Source organism: Heteronotia binoei, chromosome 3 (assembly GCF_032191835.1).
Source record: "Heteronotia binoei isolate CCM8104 ecotype False Entrance Well chromosome 3, APGP_CSIRO_Hbin_v1, whole genome shotgun sequence".
Classification (NCBI taxonomy): domain Eukaryota; kingdom Metazoa; phylum Chordata; class Lepidosauria; order Squamata; family Gekkonidae; genus Heteronotia; species Heteronotia binoei.
In genome coordinates, this window is record NC_083225.1 from 88,627,035 (window position 1) to 88,647,230 (window position 20,196).

Consider the following 20,196-nt stretch of genomic DNA (forward strand, 5'->3'; position numbering starts at 1 on the left):
CCAGCAGCTTGGTTCCATCTGGGGACAAGTGGAGACCGTCTCTTTTGTACAGCTCCCGCTTGTTCAAGAAAGCATCCCAGTGCCTAACAAACTTAAACCCTTCTTCCCTACACCATTGTCTCATCCACACATTGAGACTTCTAATTTGTACCTGTCTCTCCAGCCCTGCACGTGGAACAGGTAGCACTTCTGAGAAGGCTACATTGGAGGTCCTGGCCTTAAGACTCCTGCCTAGCAGCCTAAATTTTTCCTCTAGGATCTCACAACTGCATTTCCCCACATCATTGGTGCCAATATGCACCACGACCACTGGCTCCTCCCCAGCACTGTTTATCACCCTATCTACTACACCCGTAACATCCGCTACCTTCGCACCGGGCAGGCAAGTCACCATACAGTCAGTACGCAGTTTTTCCACCCAGCTGTCTACTTGCCTAAGGATCGAATCACCAACTACCAAGACCCGCCCCCTCTCCCTGCCCAGGGATGGTTCCTTGGCGCAAAAGGACACCCCCTCACCAACTGAAGAAGAGGTCCCTTCTGAGGGCGCATTCCTCTTATCCTCAGCACGGTGCCCTGTTCCCTCTCAACCCTCATGCTCCCTGGCAGCAACGGGGCTGCCATGTTCAGAGTGGGGCTCGTCTAATACGTCCCCGAGAATCTTCTCCGAGTGCCTAACTGACTGTCTCTGCTTCTCCAGGTCAGTCACCTCATCTTCAAGGGTACAAACTCTTTCCCTGAGTACCAGGAGCTCCTTGCATTGAGCACACACCCAAGACTTCTGTCCTGTGGGCAGATAGTCATACATGTGACACTCAGTGCAAAACACTGGAATGCCCCCACCCCCCTGCTGGCATTCTACCTTCATGACAGCTTTTTAAAAATATACAGTCCCTTTTTAAATCCTGTTTGTTTATGTGGCTCTCCTTCTGGATGGTCTACTTACCTTATTGGGAACAAAGAAAAATAGGGATCTGGGTTCCTGGTCCTTACACAGCCCCCAGGCTAAGAGCCACACTCCTAATCAGTCAGCAACAATCACCTTCAGCCCACTCAAACCAAACAAACAGCAGTTCCCCAGCAGCCACAAACTCAGAATTTTCAGCAATCACACAGTCACACAAACTCAGAAATTCTCAGCAACTCCCCCAGCTGTGTAGAAAGCCAAACCTCACCCTTATAGCACTTCTTATGTGCTCTCTCTCAGAGCTCTCTGAAATGTGCTCAGCCTTTGGCAAGGCAAAGCGTAATCTGGAACTTTCACCCTCAAAATCTTTTGTCAAGAGACTTGTTGCTTTTTTTCAAGAGACTGGTCCCTTTTTGCAATCTTCTTTCAATTCAACAGTGGTCCAGAATCTGAAACTTTCACCCTCAAAATCTTTTGTCAATAGACTGGTCCCTTTTTGCAATCTTCTTTCAATTCAACAGTGGTCCAGGCTGAAGCCAAAGCAAAAAACATTGATAGGGCCAATCATGAGCTGGGCAAAAAGTTAGCTTTTTTATTTCTCTTTTGCTAAACTAGTACTGCATTCTCTTTAAAACTTTTGAATAAACTTATATATATTTTTACAAAGGTCTGTTTTATTTGTGTGTGTTTAAGCTTGAGGACCCTCAGGGCTGGGTGCTGCCCAAGCAGTAAGGAATGGGGGCCCAGGCTTGGGTCTCTGACAGAAGCAAATGATCATCATTTAACAACCATCATGCAATATGAGCATTGCTTTTAAAAAGTTCAGGACAGCTATCTTAATTGGTTCAAGTACTGACATGATTCAGCATTGCTCTAAATGCTGTTAAAGATAAAAACTGGTGAAAAGCCATGTCACCATAGCAACTCAGCTAGCAGTTAGTATATCCATCCACAAATTGAATGTTTAAAAGTTAATATTTTTAAAAGGCAAATTAACTACCCTGCCATGTGTGCAGAACCGTAACAAAGTCCTTTCCACTCCAAATGTTTGAAGTTATTTCCAAGCATGTTAGCATTCTCAAGGCCATGTGACATAACTCAGCTGTTAGGCTATCACAGTAAGATCCTTCTAAGCTTACTAAAGATGGCCAAAGAGCAAAGTTGTCACTAAACCCTTTCTAAAGAGCTTAAGAACTCTTATGAGGCAACCTCTCCATCTGTTTTCTGTGTAGGCAATGAAAAAGAAACTCCTTAGTAAAAGGTGATTTATGTGATCTGAAGAGAAACCAAGAAAGTGGCTTTATTTTATTATATTTTCCATATTTTTGTATATTTTAAAACAAAAATAATTTTTAAAAACAAAACCTCTTTGAAACTTAACAGAAAATCTTTGAAAGGGAACCATCTGTAATAAGAATCTGCATGAAAAGATGTTAGAAGTTTGAGGAACTACCTTTATGCATTTTAAAAAATCTTTTCTTTCCTTAGGGTAGCTGAGAACACTAAAATGAACAGGCACAATCCAACAGAAAACAAAGGATAATCTATTGTGACTGGTTGTGGTTGTCTGGAATACGTTCACAGAATGTTCACAGACCAGAAAAAAATGCTTAAAAAAATAGAGCACAGAACGCCACTGATACCGACACGCCTGAAACTTGATCTCATGCGACCTATAAAAAGGCAAGAGAACTGTCATCTATGGTCTGCCTAAATGGCACCTCTGGTTGTTAGTAAAAAAAAGTCATGGTAGCTTCATCCTCAGAGGTAAATTAAACTAAAAAAAAAAGAGGGACAGCAAGAATTTGACACACAGAATGATTAAAATGTTCTAATAATTTCCAAACTAAATTAATCCAACATTTTAACTTAGATCTTGACCTCAGTAGTTTTCAAAGATGGCATGATGCTCAGAGCAGTCTTAGAGGCACTTTTTGACACTGGACTCAGATGGAGGTGTGAAGCCACTTGTGGAAGTGGCAACTCAGGCTGTTTCTACGCTCAGGGTTGATTCTGATTATATGAGCATTGACTCCGCCTGCAAAAAACTCCTGTTCAAAAGCACTCTTGTAAAGTGAGGAGCAACTCCGGGGTAAAACTGCTTTCAGTGCCAATTCAAGAAAATAAGCATAGATGACTTAAGATAATGCAAAGCAAGACAGAAGTGATGGTGGTATGCAATGTAGATGAGCATTTTAAATGCGCACCAAGAGAGGATCTTCTGTCAAGTGTAGAAATAGCCACTGTCTATCCTGTATCTAGTAGTGTAAGTCTTGACTGCTCTGTCCATTTATAGTAGGTCTGATTCAGATTTTCATAATGAGAAAGTACAGTCTGAAGACTGATGTGAAGGAAAATTTGTCTGAAATCATCTCCATTTGGTAATACCCATAATTTACTACAGAAAAGGTCTATGGTAAGAGATGTTTGTATGTGTATGCTTTCAAATGACTGTCTCCCTTACTTAAAAATAACTTTCCCTCCATTCTTTATATTTGAAAGGTGAACTCATGAACACTAAGCTTCCCATGGCTTGAAGTGGAATAGACTTTGAATGACAAGTGTATGATCTCTGCTGGTGTGAATCATCCTGATGTTCCTATGGAAAACATATGGTGATCTACTTCAATCTAGTGTACTAATAGGAGTCACAATACTAACTTTTGGTTAATTTCCTAACACACCAGGGAGGAATTTTATCTTGATATTTAATACAATTTAAGATTCCTGAACATGTTACATTTTCAGAGGATTACACATGGTGTAATTAGCAACAATTTCTCAAAGAATTTACTGGGAGTGGGGGTTGGAAACTTTAGGTGTTATCCTGCTAAATAGGCTGCATTTGTTGTGCTACAATTCCTGGGTTGTGGGCGCTGCCCCCTCTTCATTTCTATGATGAAATGTGTGATTCCATGCATATTTACTCAGACACATATTCTATAAAAAATCAATGGACATTTCTGATCTAGAATGTTTAGGAAACATGGTGTTAATATATTTTGCCTCCCTTCCCCCCAATTATTGAAGTTTGCTCACAGGCAGGCACTGTCTCAAATCAGACAATTTTTGTTAAAGAAGAGCTGCCTGGGACAGAAAAAAATCAAGCAGCTTTCTTTCTGATACCACAGAGAAGTCTGTAGGAATTGATCTTTGATCTCTTGATTCCTGGTCCAATTCATTATTCATAGAACTATCCTTCATCTTTTAACATGCCATCTCTCTTTTGCCACCTCTACAGACTGTGTTGAAATACTGACACTTTTCCTGCTGAACTGTGTTTGCACCAAACCTATTAAGAGCAGGTTATTGCAAATTCTGATTTTCTATTCAACAAGAACTCTGTTCAGTAACACAATTCTCAGTGGGCCAGACAGTCTTTGTTACATATCTGAACCTCTTAAATACCTTCCTCCCACAGTGTGTGGGTAGGCAGTAGAATGGGATTTGGAGAGCCATTTCATATGTTAACCCATCAACAACTCAGCTTTGTAACTTAACCTCACACAATTCCAGCTCTAATGAGTCTGCCTGTTAAATACATTTTCAAAACACCAGTTAGCTAGTTTGTTTATTCATTTATCACCCACTTTTTGCATTGTGACTGAATTACAGAATTATAAAATGCAATAAAGACTTCTAGAATAGTTCAATAAACAGTGCAACAAAACTGTGTGCCATGGTCTCCATGTCTGTTTTTATCAAATCCATGTAGTATAAAAGAAAATTTCTGTTATCTAAGTAGTATTCATTCAGGTACTGACCAATGGCTTTCCCACTAATGGAAGCTGGAAAAGTTATGAATAATATGTATCTGTACTTCATTGTTTTCACAGAGGTAAAATTTTAACTGTGTAATAATTTCACATGCTGAGACTTGTTGTGAAATAAAGTGTGTATACAGAAGGCTGTATTTCTGCTCAGTCACTTCAATGAGATTTATAACTAAACAAGATCTTGCTGCATCCCTGAGCTCAAATAATGTGTAATGTACTGAGAACCGCGACGGTTTGAAGGCAACATGGTTTATTCAGTAGCACATTACAAGAGAGGGAGCACATGGGCTGGGTCCCGCTTATATACATTACCCGGAACTGCCCCCTTGACGGGCCAGAACAATCCTGGCCGGTCAAACTTCCCGCCGTAGATCTTGATGGGCGGGACGTCTGGCGAGCCACATCCGGGGACCCATAGGTCGCCTTTAGCAGTGATCGCCATGCAGTACACAGTTTATGTTCAATACATAGCACTCCTCCCCGCTTAGCTCAGGACACATAATCCCACAAGTAAGCGGAGGCCGTGCGCTCCTGGGTTGACCTTCTTGGGGTCGCTTGTGGAGTCGGAGTGGCTTCTGGTGCTGCCGGGGCCACGTCTGCTGTGGCGGACAGAGCGGCGGCTGCCCCGCGTGGGAGAACCCCCAGCCTAAGGTTGCCGGGGCCTTGCTGCTTGTCTGGTGTCCCTACACTTGGAGAGTTGCCCCCGCTTCGGTCTGGCTCTACCGCCTGATCGGCCGGAACGGTCGGTGGGGGCGGGGCCACTCTTGGCATGGGCGTGGCTGTAGGTTCCTCCTCGCTCCGTATTGCAGCCGGCTCTTCCGGCAAGGTGCGGTGGCACATTTGGTCTATATGCCTCCGCAAAATCCGGCCTTCCTCTGTTGATACCTCGTAGTGGCAGGACCCAATTGCTCGTAGTACCCGGCCCGCCACCCACTCGTGGCCGCTAGCATAGTTCTTTGTGTACACCGGATCCCCCGGGAAAAATCCCCTGGCCGCTTCTCTGGCCTCTGGGGAACCACGGATGTCAGTGGCCCGATTGGGGTGCAGCCAATCTAATCTTGTGATTAGCTTCCATCCCATTAACAGCTCGGCTGGGCTGACCCCAGTAACTGGGTTGGGGGTTATCCTATTATCGAATAGGAAAGCGGCTAGGTGGTAGTCCCAATCCCCCTGCACTATACGGCCCAGGGCTTCTTTAGTGGTGCGCACCATCTGCTCTGCTTGGCCGTTGTTGGCCGGATGGAAAGGGGTGGACCGTATGTGATGAATTAGGTATCTTTGCAAGAACTCCCAGAATTCCCGGGAGGTAAAGGCCGTCCCATTATCCGAGACGATAGTGTCCGGAATCCCATGCGCACTCAGGGCCCTGCGCAGCGCCCGGATCGCCGCCGCTGTTGAGATAGAAGCTACTGGGATAACCTCTAACCACTTGGTGTACGCATCCACCAGGATGAAGAATATTTGGCCCTGAAAGGGGCCCGCGAAGTTGATGTGTAACCTCGACCACGGCTTCCTGTGTGCTTCCCAGTGTTGAGCGGGGGCGCTGGGCGGTTCGGGTCGGGACTCCTGGCAAGCTTTGCACCTCCGGACCCATCCCTCTATTTCTTCGTCCATCCCCGGCCACCACACATAGCTGTGTGCTAAGGCCTTCATCCGTACAATCCCCGGATGTGTTTCATGAAGGGCCTTCAGCACTTGTTTCCTCAGTGGGGGGGAACCACCACCCTGCTCCCCCATAACAGACAGCCCTTGTGGGTGAATAGTTCTTCCTTCCATGTTGTGTATGCCCTGAACTCTTCGCCCTGTTTTCCCTCTGGCCATCCCCTAACCACCCAGTCGAGAACCCGCGCGAGTATTTTGTCGCACCCCGTGGCTTTCGCTACCTCTGCTGCTGGTACGCCTGGGCCAAGTCCAGATTCCCAAAGATTTTAGACCCCACTAATGCCACCAGAACGTGGCTGATTACTGGAACGGGGTAGGGGTTATCTTGTAGTGCCTTGTTAATGGTGCAGTTATAATTGGCGCATATGCACACCTCCCCGTTCGGCTTCACCGGGGTAACTATTGGGGTTTCCCATGAGGCATAGGCCACAGTTTCTAGCACTCCCTGGGCTGTGAGGCGGTCTAGCTCTGCTTTGATTTTAGGCTTCAGAGTGAACGTGCCTGGCCTTCAGCCTTACTGGTCGCACATGGGGATAGAGCGGTAAGGATATGGGAGGGCCCTTGTAGCACCCCAGGGCCCCATCGAACACCTCAGGGAACTCCCTGAAATGTTTTTGAATCCCCGCATCCCCAGCCGCTGTACCCCCATGATCTTTATTCCTAGCGGCCTGAACCAGGCCAGGCTCAACAAGGTGGTGAACTGCCGTTTAACCACTAGTATGTCAAGTTTATCCCTAAACCCGTTATACTCCACCCCCACCGTTGCCCATCCCAGGATCTGAACGGGGTTTTTCTGGAAGTCCCATAGCACAAAGCATGCCGGTCACAGTCTGGGCCGGCCACATGGGCACAGCTTCCTCAAGGATTCCTCCGACATTATGGAGATGGAGGAACCTGAGTCCAGTTCCATCAGGCAGGGTTTACCCTTGATCCTGACTGAGACCTTGACCTCTGTGGGGTATCGTCGGGCAAGTTCATTACCTGTACGCTGGTCGAGGCGGTCGAGTAGTCCCCAGTCGACTCCTGGTGGGTGGACTGGCGGTGGCGGGTAGCCTTGGCCCGGCAGGCCCTTGCGATGTAGCCCATCTTGCTGCAGCTCCTACAGACCACGTTGTGGTAAGGGCAGTCCCGTCACTCGTGTTGGTCTCTGCAGCTGGCATACTTGGTGGTGGATGGTCTCTCGGTCACTCGGGGTCGCTGGGTCACTCGTGGGCCCACCCCTGTTTGGCGGCATACCTGGTGTGCCTCCTCTTTGTCTGGTTGGCTGGGGGGCATCTCTTCCTGATGGATGGCTTCGGCCCTCGTGTTGGGGAAGGTCCTCATGGTCCGCTCGAACGAAACGGCCTCGTTGAAGGCGTTCTGGAGGGTGAGCTCTTTCCTCGTGAAGAGCTTTTGTTGCAATCTTTCATCCCTCAGGCCCCAGGTGAAACAGTCCCTCAGGGCCTCCTCTAGCTTATCAAAGCTACAGTTGCCCGCGATTTGGCAGAGAGCAGCCAGGTAGTCCGCTGCCATCTCTCCCGCCTCTTGGTCCCTCTTGTGTGTGTGTGTGTATGTATATATGTATATGTGTGTGTGTGTATACACACACACACATATATTGGCCATTGTGTGACACAGAGTGTTGGACTCGATGGGCCACTGACCTGATCCAACATGGCTTCTCTTATGTTCTTATGTAACTGCATAAACTTCTGTAGAAACCATGGAGGTTCATGGGAGATTTGTTGCAGGCATGATCATATGACCCTTAGCTCACAAATCATGAACTGAGCGATTTTCATGAGGCCCAATGCAGGCACAATGAGGGAATAAACTGAAAATTATTATATGCTTTATACAAGTTAGACAATTTAATTGCTAAAATTACCATGACACTGGGGAATACTGATCAAGATGGGTAGCTGTGTTAGTCTATCTGTAGCAGTAGAAAAGAGCAAGAATCTAGTAGCACCTTAAAGACTAACAAAATTTGTGGCAGTCACTGGTGACTTTCTTTTCTCCAGTACATGAGATCATTTAATTCCCAAGATAGGCAAAAGCAGCAGCAAGCTGCAATGACCAAGCAGTTACCATGCAGGCTCAAAGCTGCTCAGCATGGTATTGTCCTCATGATGAACCACCAGAGAATATCAAAGTTAACTGATCAAGGGCTCAGCTTACATGCAATTGCTTGCTGGACTTGGAAGATGGTTTGTTTGCCTAGTGATGAAATCTGTATTGAAGTTAGCAGGAACATGTCTAGTACTAACCACTACTGAATATGTCATGCTCATATTATTAGTACTTTGCAAGGATAGAAAACTTGGTGCATTAACTGGTAAACAATTTACTGAGTAGCTATTTTTTTGTTCTCATTTCTGTTATTTCTTCACTTCATTCTCAGTTGTATCTCTGCATTAGGCAACTAGGGAAGATCAGAAGGCTCTTCCAGGAGTGGTATATGTAGGCTTCATTATAAGGATATAGGATCTTATAAAAGGCATTCCCTGGGATGCATGGAATAGCATACCAGACAATGAGTGCTTAAATTATATCTGTGCATCTCCCTCAAAATATAGTTGAGGAAACTGTGACTAGATTATTGGCACACTATGAGGTTGCTTAGGTTTCCTCTATGGTAGGGCAAAACTTCTTCTAAACCATTTTTCAGGGGTGACAAATAATTTTTTAAAGTATTGTTTGATATAACTCAGAATTTTTTGAATTCAATGGGAAGAAATTTACCATCACAACCACTCAAGACATGATGAAGTTTTTGGAGAAATATAAAGAATTTGGGAGTACAGACTAACAACAGAAAACCATGATGGATTACAAATTAATATCTTGGAATGTAAATGGACTTAATTCACCACAAAAAAAGAAGGGCAACTTTTCATTGGATTGGGAAGGAAAAATGTAATATAATTTGTCTACAAGAAGTGCATCTTAAACAAATGGATTACAAATTTTTATGGAATAAGCAACTTGGTGTGGAATTTTGCTTATTGGCTAAAGAGAAAAAAAGAGGTGTGGTTTTTTATGTGAAGCAAGAACTAGGCCCAAAGTTGATTTTTAAAGATGATGATGGTAGATTTATTGCGGTGGAAGTGATATTGAATCATAAAAAAACTTTGTTGTTAGGACTGTATGTCCCAAATGGAGCAAAAGACTCTTTTTTAAAAGGATATTATGCAAGAATTAGACCAAGTGACATATGAGCAAATTATGCTAATGGGAGACTTTAATGGAATGGTTAAAAATATTTTGGACAGATCGGGAAAAAAAATAATGAAGGAAAACTACCAAAGTCATTTTTTGAACTAGTTAAACAAGAAAGTTTGGTGGCTATATGGAGAGAATTTAACCCCAAAGTACGGGACTACACTTTCTTTTCAGCAAGACATAATTCTTTCTCAAGGATCAATATGTTATGGATTACAAAAAAATCTGGGACTCACAACAAAAAAATAGAGATTCTTCCTAAAGTAGGTGCTGATCACAATCCATTAATGCGGTCTGCAAAACCCATAAAAAAGACTTTGAGGTGGCGGATAAATGAAGACTTGCTGCAGAAAAAGGGGGTAGTAGAGTCTCTGGAAAAGGAGACCAAATCCTTCTTTCAAATAAATGAAAGTGAGGACATTCAATTTCAAACAGTGTGCGATGCATATAAAGCGGTAATGAGGGGCATCCTGATTACATTGAATAATAAAGATAAAAAAGCCAAAGATAAACAAATGAGAAACTTGCAGAATGAGATTGGAAAGAAAGAGAAGGAGCTCAAAAAGAGGCCTGGGAAAAAGAAAATTATAAGGGAGATTACAATATTACAAAGTCAATTGAGACATTTGTTAAACAAAGAAGTGGAATGGAATTTAAAAAGGCTTCAACAGAAGTCTTTTGAAGGAGCGAATAAACCTGGAAAATACCTGGCCTGGCAAATGAAAAGAAAAAGGGAAAACTGACAAAATGGAGAAGGTACTAAATGAACCAATTAGAAAGGAAAAAATAGAGGCAGCAATTAATTCAATGGAATTGGGAAAAGTTCCCGGTCCAGATGGTTTTACAGAAAAAATTTATAAAGTCCTCATGGAGACACTATTACCAAAACTTCAAAAACTGATGAATATTATCAGAATAGATGAGAAAATACCTAATACTTGGAAAGAAGCAGTAATCTCGTTGATACTGAAAGAAGACAGAGATGCCACGAATGTAAAAAATTATAGACCATTTTCATTACTTAACAATGATTATAAAATATATGCCAGAATATTAGCAGAACGCCTGAAACATCATTGGAACAATTTTATCAAAGAAGAGATTGGTAGAAGATTTTGTAAGAATGGTGAAGGCGATATATATTGAACAACAAACAAGACTTTGTATAAATGTGGATTTGACAGAAAAAATGTTAATCAGTAAAGGAACAAGACAAGGTTGCCCTCTATCTCCATTGATATTTATAATGACTTTAGAGATGTTGCTTATGCAAATCCAAGAAGATAAAGAGATAGAGGGACTGAAATTGAAAGGTTTTTCTTACAAATATAAAGTGTTTGCTGATGATGTAATGTTTATAAATGAAAATCCAACTCAAGTTACACCATTGCTGCTTCATAAGTTACAAGAATATGGAGAACTGGCAGGTTTCTATATAAATAAAGAGAAGTCAAAAAAGTTGTGTAAAAATATGTCAAAGACGAAACAAGAAGAACTAAAGAATATAACAAAATGTGAAGTGACTTCTAAAATTAAGTATTTAGATATAGAAATAACAAAAATATTGACTTGTATAAAAATAATTATGAGAAGCTCTGGTGGAAAATTGATGGAGATCTACAAAAATGGAATAAGTTGAATTTGTCTATGCTGGGCAGAATCTCAGCAATTAAATTGAATGTTTGGGGGAAAGCCAACAGGAGATGAAATGTCTCTGGTTCGGGAGGACTCGTCTTAAAGAGATGAAGGGTTGGCTGCTATTTTTCTACTGGGTAACGGATCAGAGTTGTCCACTGTGATGGTGACAAACAGTATGGACTGTCTGCCAAAGTCTTGAGGTGGCAGGAGGAAGGTGGCGGGCCTAGCTTGCCTGGGAAATTATAGATGTTTGTATGCAAATGCTAGAAGTGTTCGAAGTAAAATTGGTGAATTGGAATGTTTAGTGTTGGGAGAAAACATAGACATTGTGGGAATTTCAGAAACTTGGTGGAATGAGGAGAATCAGTGGGACACGGTGATTCCTGGATATGTTATATCGGAAGGATAGGGAGGGAAGGGTTGGAGGTGGGGTGGTTCTGTATGTCAGAGAGGATATACGATCCAGTAAGACTGAGGTCAGAGAATTAGATTCCCTTTTAGAAATGCTTTGGGTTGAAATAGAGGGCCCAAAAGGAAATTTAGCCATGGGAGTTTGTTATCGCCCACCAAATCAAGAGAGAGGACGATTATAATATGATGGAAGGCATAAAGATAGCGGCTAAACGTAAAAACTGTGTCATAATAGGTGATTTTAACTACCCGCAGATTGATTGGGTCAATATGTGTTCTGGTCGAGAAAAAGAGATTGAGTTTCTAGATGCTCTCAATGACTGTGCTATGGAGCGGTTGGTCTCAGAACCTACCAGGGGTGGGGCGATCCTGGATTTGGTCCTAAGTATTGCACAAGACTTGGTGAGATAGGTAAAAGTGATTGCGCCGCTTTGGAGCAGTGACCATAATGTTATTGATTTCACCGTTTGTATAAATAGGGAGCTGCCCCAAAAGACCATCACAACCACGTTTAACTTTAAAAGGGGTAAATTCACTGAGATGAGGAGGCATGTGAGGAGGAAACTGAAAGGAAAGGTAAATATGGTCAAAAACCTTGGGGAAGCTTGGAGACTATTTAAAACTATAATCCTAGAAGCTCAGATAAAATACATGCCACGTTAGGAAAGGCACAAACAGGCATAAGAAAAGGCCTGCATGGTTAACAAACAAAGTAATGGAAGCTGTAAAAGGTAAGAAGGACTCCTTTAAGTGCTGAAAAACAAGTCCAAGTGAGATTAGTAAAAACGAACACCAGCTGTGGCAAATCAAATGCAAAAATTTCTTCAAATACATTAGAAGTAGGAAACCAGCCAGGGAGGCAGTGGGGCCCTTGGATGACCATGGGGTAAAAGGATTACTGAAGGAGGATAGGGAAATGGCTGAGAAGCTAAATGAATTTTTTGCCTCCGTCTTCACTGTGGATGACGAGAACTTTTTGCCCGCCCCAGAACCACTAATTTTGGAAGGGGTGTTGAAAGACCTGAGTCAGATTGAGGTGACAAAAGAGGAGGCCCTACAACTGATGGACGAATTAAAAACTAATAAGTCACCGGGTCCCGATGGCATACATCCGAGAGTTCTGAAAGAACTCAAAGTTGAACTTGTGGATCTTCTGACAAAAATCTGTAATCTTTCATTGAAATCTGCCTCCGTTCCTGAGGACTGGAAGGTAGCAAATGTCACCCCCATCTTTAAAAAGGGTTCCAGAGGAGATCTGGGAAATTACAGGCTAGTCAGTCTGACTTCAATACCGGGAAAGTTGGTAGAAAGCATTATCAAGGACAGAATGAGTAGGCACATTGATGAACATGGGTTATTGAGGAAGACTCAGCATGGGTTCTGTAAGGGAAGATCTTGCCTCACTAACCTGTTACATTTCTTTGAGGGGGTGAACAAACATGTGGACAAAGGAGACCCGATAGATGTTGTTTTACCTTGACTTTCAGAAAGCTTTTGATAAAGTTCCTCATCAAAGGCTCCTTAGAAAGCTTGAGAGTCATGGAGTAAAAGGACAGGTCCTCTTGTGGATCAAAAACTGGCTGAGTAATAGGAAGCAGAGTGAGTATAAATGGGCAGTCTTCGCAGTGGAGGACGGTAAGTAGTTGGGTGCCGCTGGGGTCAGTACTGGGTCCCATACTCTTTAACTTGTTCATAAATGATTTAGAATTGGGAGTGAGCAGTGAAGTGGCCAAGTTTACGGATGACACTAAATTGTTCAGAGTGGTGAGAACCAGAGAGGATTGAGAGGAACTCCAAAGGGATCTGTTGAGGCTGGGTGAGTGGGCGTCAACGTGGCAGATGTGGTTCAATGTGGCCAAGTGCAAAGTAATGCACATTGGGGCCAAGAATCCCAGCTACAAATACAAGTTGATGGGGTGTGAACTGGCAGAGACTGACCAAGACAGAGATCTTGGGGTCGTGGTAGATAACTCACTGAAAATGTCAAGACAGGTGTGCGTTTGCAATAAAAAAGGCCAACGCCATTCTGGGAATTATTAGGAAGGGAACTGAAAAGAAATCAGCCAGTATCATAATGCCCCTGTATAAATCGATGGTGCGGTCTCATTTGGAGTATTGTGTGCAGTTCTGGTCGCCGCACCTCAAAAAGGATATTATAGCATTGGAGAAAGTCCAGAAAAGGGCAACTAGAATGATTAAAGGGCTGGAACACTTTCCCTATGAAGAAAGGTTGAAACGTTTGGGACTCTTTAGCTTAGAGAAACGTCGACTGCGGGGTGACATGATAGAGATTTACAAGATAATGCATGGGATGGAGAAAGTAGAGAAAGAAGTACTTTTCTCCCTTTCTCACAATGCAAGAACTTGTGGGCATTCAATGAAATTGCTGAGCAGACAGGTTAAAACGGATAAAAGGAAGTACTTCTTCACCCAAAGGGTGATTAACATGTGGAATTCACTGCCGCAGGAGGTGGTGGCGGCCATAAGCATAGCCACCAAGAGGGGTTTAGATAAAAATATGGAGCAGAGGTCCATCAGTGGCTATTAGCCACAGTGTGTGTGTGTGTGTGTGTATGTATATATATATATATATATATATTTTCCACTGTGTGTCACAGAGTGTTGGACTGGATGGGCCATTGGCCTGATCTAACATGGCTTCTCTTATGTTCTCTTAATGTGTTACCAAGAATTATGTTTTTGTTTCACAATTCCAATAGTGAAAGATAATAAGCAATTTAATAAATGGCAAAGAAAACTCTCAGGATTTGTATGGGCTGGCAAGAAACCAATTATTAAAATGACAATTATTAAAATTTTGACAGACTCAAAAGAGAAGGGAGGCTTTCAATTACCAGATTTAAAGCTATACCACGATGCAGTTTGTTTGGTGTGGATTAAGGAATGGATGATGTTATTAAACAGAAAATTATTAACATTAGAAGGACAGGGAAATGTTTTTGGTTGGCATGCATACTTGTGTTATGGGAAAAGTAAGATGGATGGATTGTTTTTACATCACTATATAAGAAGAAATTTATTAAAAACTTGGTTGAAATACAAAAGATTCAGGGATGAGGGGAAAGCACTTTGGATCATGCCAACAGAAGTAATAAAGCTATATTCAGATATCAAAGAGGAGAAATGGTTATCATACCAACAATTGTTAAAAATACGCAGCGGTAAGGTGGAACTAAAATCGGTGGAAGAATTAAAACACAAGTATAATTGGTTTCAATTGCAACAAATTAAGAGTTTGCTTGAACAGGATATTAAAACTGATGGAATAAGGCAAGAACAAAGAGAACTGGAAAGAATGCTGTTTGGTGATAACGAAAAATTCATTTCAAGAACTTATAAATTATTGTTGAAATGGTCTACAGAAGATGAAGCAGTGAAATCTTAAATGATAAAATGGGCGATCAACATAAATAAAGAAATACAGATGGAACAATGGGAGTACTTATGGAAGAACTCTATGAAGATATCGACATGTAATAACATAAAAGAAAACTTTTAAAATGCTTTATAGGTGGTATATGACACCTGTCAAAAATGAACAATCAGGTATCAGATAGGTGTTGGAAATGTAAAAAAACATGAAGGATCTTTCTACCATATGTGGTGGACTTGTGAAGTGGCAAAACAATTTTGGCAAATGATTCAGCAAGATATTTCAAATATTTTGGGTTATAATATTAAGAAGGCACCAGAAATCTTTTTGTAGGGATTACAAATGGAAAAATTTCTGAAACAAGATAGAATGACAATTTGGTACATGCTTTCAGCTGCAAGGACATTATATGCGCAGGTGTGGAAGCAAGATAAAATACCAGAAAAATGGGACTGGATTATTAAAGTTATGCACTAGAGTGAAATGGACAAGCTTACAAGAATCTTAAAAGAATTTGATTTAGAGAAATTTAAAACTGAGTGGGATAAATTTCAAAAATACTTTGAAAAACAATGGAAAGTTAAAGGACATTTGGTGATTTTTGATAATAGTTGAATGCTAGAGGGATAACAAATGGACTACAGTTAATCAATGAGACTATTAAATAAGCTTTTTTTCTTTCAACCTAGTTTGATAAGGATTATAGTTAAAAGGAACAGTTATTCTGCTATAGGTATAGTATAGTGGGTTTTTTTTAATGAAGATTCTTAATTTGATAATTACCTTTTAGTTTGTTTTGTAATTTTTAAAATGCACAGGTGGAGGTCAAGAAAAGGGGGGCGAGGGAGGTGGAAAATGTGATGTATTGGTATGAAGTTTTTATTAATAGATGAATATTATTGTTACAATATGTTGCAGAATAATAAAATTTGTTTATACAAAAATAATTTGTGCTTGCAGAAGTTATAAAAAACTGGAATAGCTAGGGTGTAATAATAACCATCCTAAGCATAACATTTAGAACATAATTGATATGAATATAAATAGAGCCATTTTAATAGCATCAGATATTTCTGTTTTCTATGATAAAACCTTGGAAATGCAGCATGTGCTTTGGAGAATCAGGTAGAACTGCTTCATCTGACTTGAATTCAAGAATGAAATTTTGGTTTTAAATAGTGTCTTCCAAGGAGTTTCAAGTAGCAATCTAAACACAATTCTTGACGTTTACATGGTAAAACAGAACTGAAGGATGCTTATTCCATGTTTTAAACTTCTGTGCAATTTTTGCTGTCCTTGATATAATGCAGAAACAGTCTGTAAATCTCAGTTTGATAGTCCTGGCTTCTGGTCCTGCAGTGTATGAAGGAATTTCATTTTCTCCAGGTCAAGCAAGATGTTAAAATAGATCTGAATCTGTCACCATGGCTTTCAGTTGCTTATAATGTCTAAATCAAATTCTGTGTGCCATGACATCATCATGCTATGTGCATCTTGATGGAAGGACAGGGAGTCAAACAGTATGATGATATTAACCCTTTTCAGTCTGGGTTTTGTCCAGATCATGGGATGGAGATGGTTCTGGTCGCCCTCACAGATGACCTCCATAGGCATCTGGACAGAGGAGGTTCAGCAGTACTGATGCTTCTAGACCTGTTGGCTGCGTTCGACACAGTCAACCATCAGTTACTGACCCACTGCCTTGCTGACGCTGGGATACAGGGGTTGGCCTTACGGTGGCTTTCCTCCTTTCTACAGGGTCATGGACAAAGGGTGGCAATAGGGGAGGAGCTCTCCCTATGGCACCCACTTGTATTTGGTGTGCCACAGGGGGCGGTTCACTCCCCGATGTTGTTCAACATCTACATGCACCCCCTTGCCAGGATTGCCCAGAGGTTTGGGCTGGGATGCCATCAGTACACAGATGACACCCAGCTCTATCTGTTGATGGGTGGCCAGTTCGACTCCTCCCTGGAAGATCTGACCATGGCATTACAAGCTGTGGCAGGGTGGCTCAGGCTGAGTCAACTGAAATTGAATCCGATGAAGACAGAGGTCCTGTATCTAAGTCATGGCAGTCCGGGAGTGGAGGTCTCATTTCCGATCTTTAATGGAGCACCACTTGTGCTGGCACCAAAAGTTAAAAGCCTAGGGGTATTCCTGGATTCCTCCTTAACAATGGAGGCCCAGGTGGGGACTTCCGGGGGAGGAAAATGTCGAGCTGAGCTGCTTCTCACAATGGGAGCAGGCTGGAACTTCTGTTTGGGGTAGTGACTACTTTTCTCAGTCAGAGATTAGTCCAAGATATGCACAGGAAACTTTAAGGAGATTTACCTTGGCTTAAAGGAAGTCCCGGGGGGTGGCTTATTTGAGGCTTTGAGGGGTCTCCGGGAAAAGTTGCATTTTCATCATCTGCAGAAGTTCTCAGAGTCATTTATTTGACATAAGCTTGACAGGATCCTAACCTACTTGGACACTGCTAAACATCTAAAGCTTTGCAAGACCAGTGGAAACTTGGATAATTGGAAGAAAAGATACAGATGACTATCTTTCATTCTGGAACTATTTACAATTTAAAGAAACAAATTTAAAAGGTGGAAAAGGAAAATTTAGAGAGTTGGGAAGAAGAGGGGAGGAAGAGGTGACATTTGGACTTTATAAATATAAAGGACAGTGTTAAAAACTGTTAAAAAGTGGAAAGGAATTTATTGTTTAGTCTACTTGTGGTTTTGGAAGAAAAAACACCATCATCAAATTAGCACAGACCTGGATTATATCTGAGCTAGACAGGAAATAGGTCAAGTATCGTGAGATCTCCTTACCAGTGTGAATGAGACTTTGTGGCAACAAAAGCAGGAAGTAGTGGAAAGAAAACCTACTCTAGGAATATATACCATTGAGAAACATTGGCGGCCATTGCTGGGAGGCCAAAATAAAAACAATATTTTTAAAGAGTTTGGGACATTAAAAATTGTTGGAATTAATTGGGAAGAGGGTAAGAAGATAAATACTATTGGTAATATTATTTGTGTGGTCCTTGGAAGTTTTTAAAAGGGGAAGAAAAATTGCAAGGAGCAGTAAAAAGTTGCGACTGCCATTTTGGAAGATTTAAAAACTTTAAAAATAAATATCTTGACTTTGGGAGCTTCAAGGAAGGTGAAATTGGGCTTGTAATAGAGGGCAAGTCCTATTCTATTGAACTTGATAGTTGAATTGGAAATTGGTGAGGTCCAAAATTCGTGTTTTTTTGAAGGGCTTAAAAGTTTTAAAAAATAATATCTTGGTCTAGGAAGCTCCGAGGACGGCGAAATTAGGCTTGGTATGAAAATGAAGCTTATTATAAAAATGAGAATCATGAAGGAGCTGCCAAGGCAAGTGATAAGTGATAGAAGAACATATAAAAAGTTGACAGAAAAACTGAAAGACAATGGAATGAGGTTTAGATGGATAGTACCTGAAGGCTTGAGTTTTGAACTCCAGGGGAAGAGAATCACAATTACAAATGCTCAGGAGCTGCGTAGATTTTTTGAAGAAAATAAAGAATTTGCACCATGATGTATTACAAATTATTGTCTTGGAATGTTAATGGACTAAATTCACCACAAAAAAGAAGGGCAACATTTCATTGGATTAAGAAACAAAACTGTAATATAATGTGTTTGCAAGAAGTGCATATAAAACAAAAGGATTATAAATTTTTATGGAACAAACAATTGGGAGTAGAATTTTTTTCATTAGCTGAACAGAAGAAAAGGGGAGTGGTTTTGTATATTAAACAAGAATTGGAGCCAAAATTAGTGTTTAAAGATAAAGATGGAAGATTTGTAGCAGTAGAGACAATATTAATTGGGAAAAAAAACCATTGTTATTGGGATTGTATGCGCCTAATGGTGCAAAGGAATCTTTTAAAAAAGATATTACACAATAGCTTGATGAACTGACCTATGACCAAGTTTTGATAATGGGAGATTTTAATGGAACAGTTAAAAAACTCATTGGATAGATCTGGAGGGGAAAAAAACAATTGTAAAGAAGGAAAATTGCCAAAGTCTTTTTTTGAATTGGTTAAACAAGAAAATTTGGAAGTTTAACCCTGAAGTTCGGGACTTTACTTTTTTTTCAGCAAGACACAAAACTTTTTCTAGAATTGACATGCTGTGGGGAACCAAAAGATTTAGGTCTTATAACAAGAAAAATAGAGATTTTGCCTAAAATTGGGACTGATCATAACCCAATAATGTGGATTACAAAATTGTCCAAGAAATTGAGAAGATGGAGATTGAATGAAGATTTGCTACAGAATAAAGAAACAGTGACATACCTAGAAAATGAAACTAAAACTTTTTTCCAAGTGAACATTTGATAAACTTTATAAAGGAGGATCAAGCAGAGTTTCTTCCCAAAAGACAAATAAGAGACAATATTAGAACTGTTGTAAATATTGTAAAATATTATGAAAGACATCCAGAAAAAGAAGTAGCATTATTCTTTGCAGATGCAGAGAAAGCATTTGAGAATTTAAACTGGGACTTTATGTTTGCAGTAATGAAAAAAAAATGGAGCTGGGAGAAAATTTTATAAGAATTATAAAAGCAATATACTCTGAACAAAATGCAAGGTTGTGTATAAATGCAGACCTTACAGAAGGTATGAAAGTCAGCAAAGGTAATAGACAAGGCTGTCCGCTTTCACCACTGCTGTTTATAATGACTCTTGAAATATTACTGATGCAGATCCAAGAGGAGAAAGATATAGAAGGTCTAAAAATAAAAAGATTTACCTACAAATACAGAGCTTTTGCTGATGATATAATGTTTATAAATGAAAACCCCATACAAGTTACACCTTCTGTTATTAAATAAAATACAAGAATATGGGGAGTTGGCGGGACTTTGTATCAATAGAGAAAAATCAAAAATTCTGTGTAAAAATATGCAGAGGAACAAGCAACAAGAACTACAGAGACTAACAGGCTGTGAAGTCACTTCTAAGGTAAAGTACCTAGGGGCAGAGGTTACAATGAAAAATATTGATTTGTTTAAAAATAATTATGAGAAGTTATGGCGTAAAATGGATGAAGACATGCTAAAATGGAACAAACTTAATTTGTCATTGCTGGGTAGAATAGCTGCAATTAAAATGAATATCTTACCAAGAATAATGTATTTATTTCAAACTATCCCTATGGTGAAGGATGGCAAACA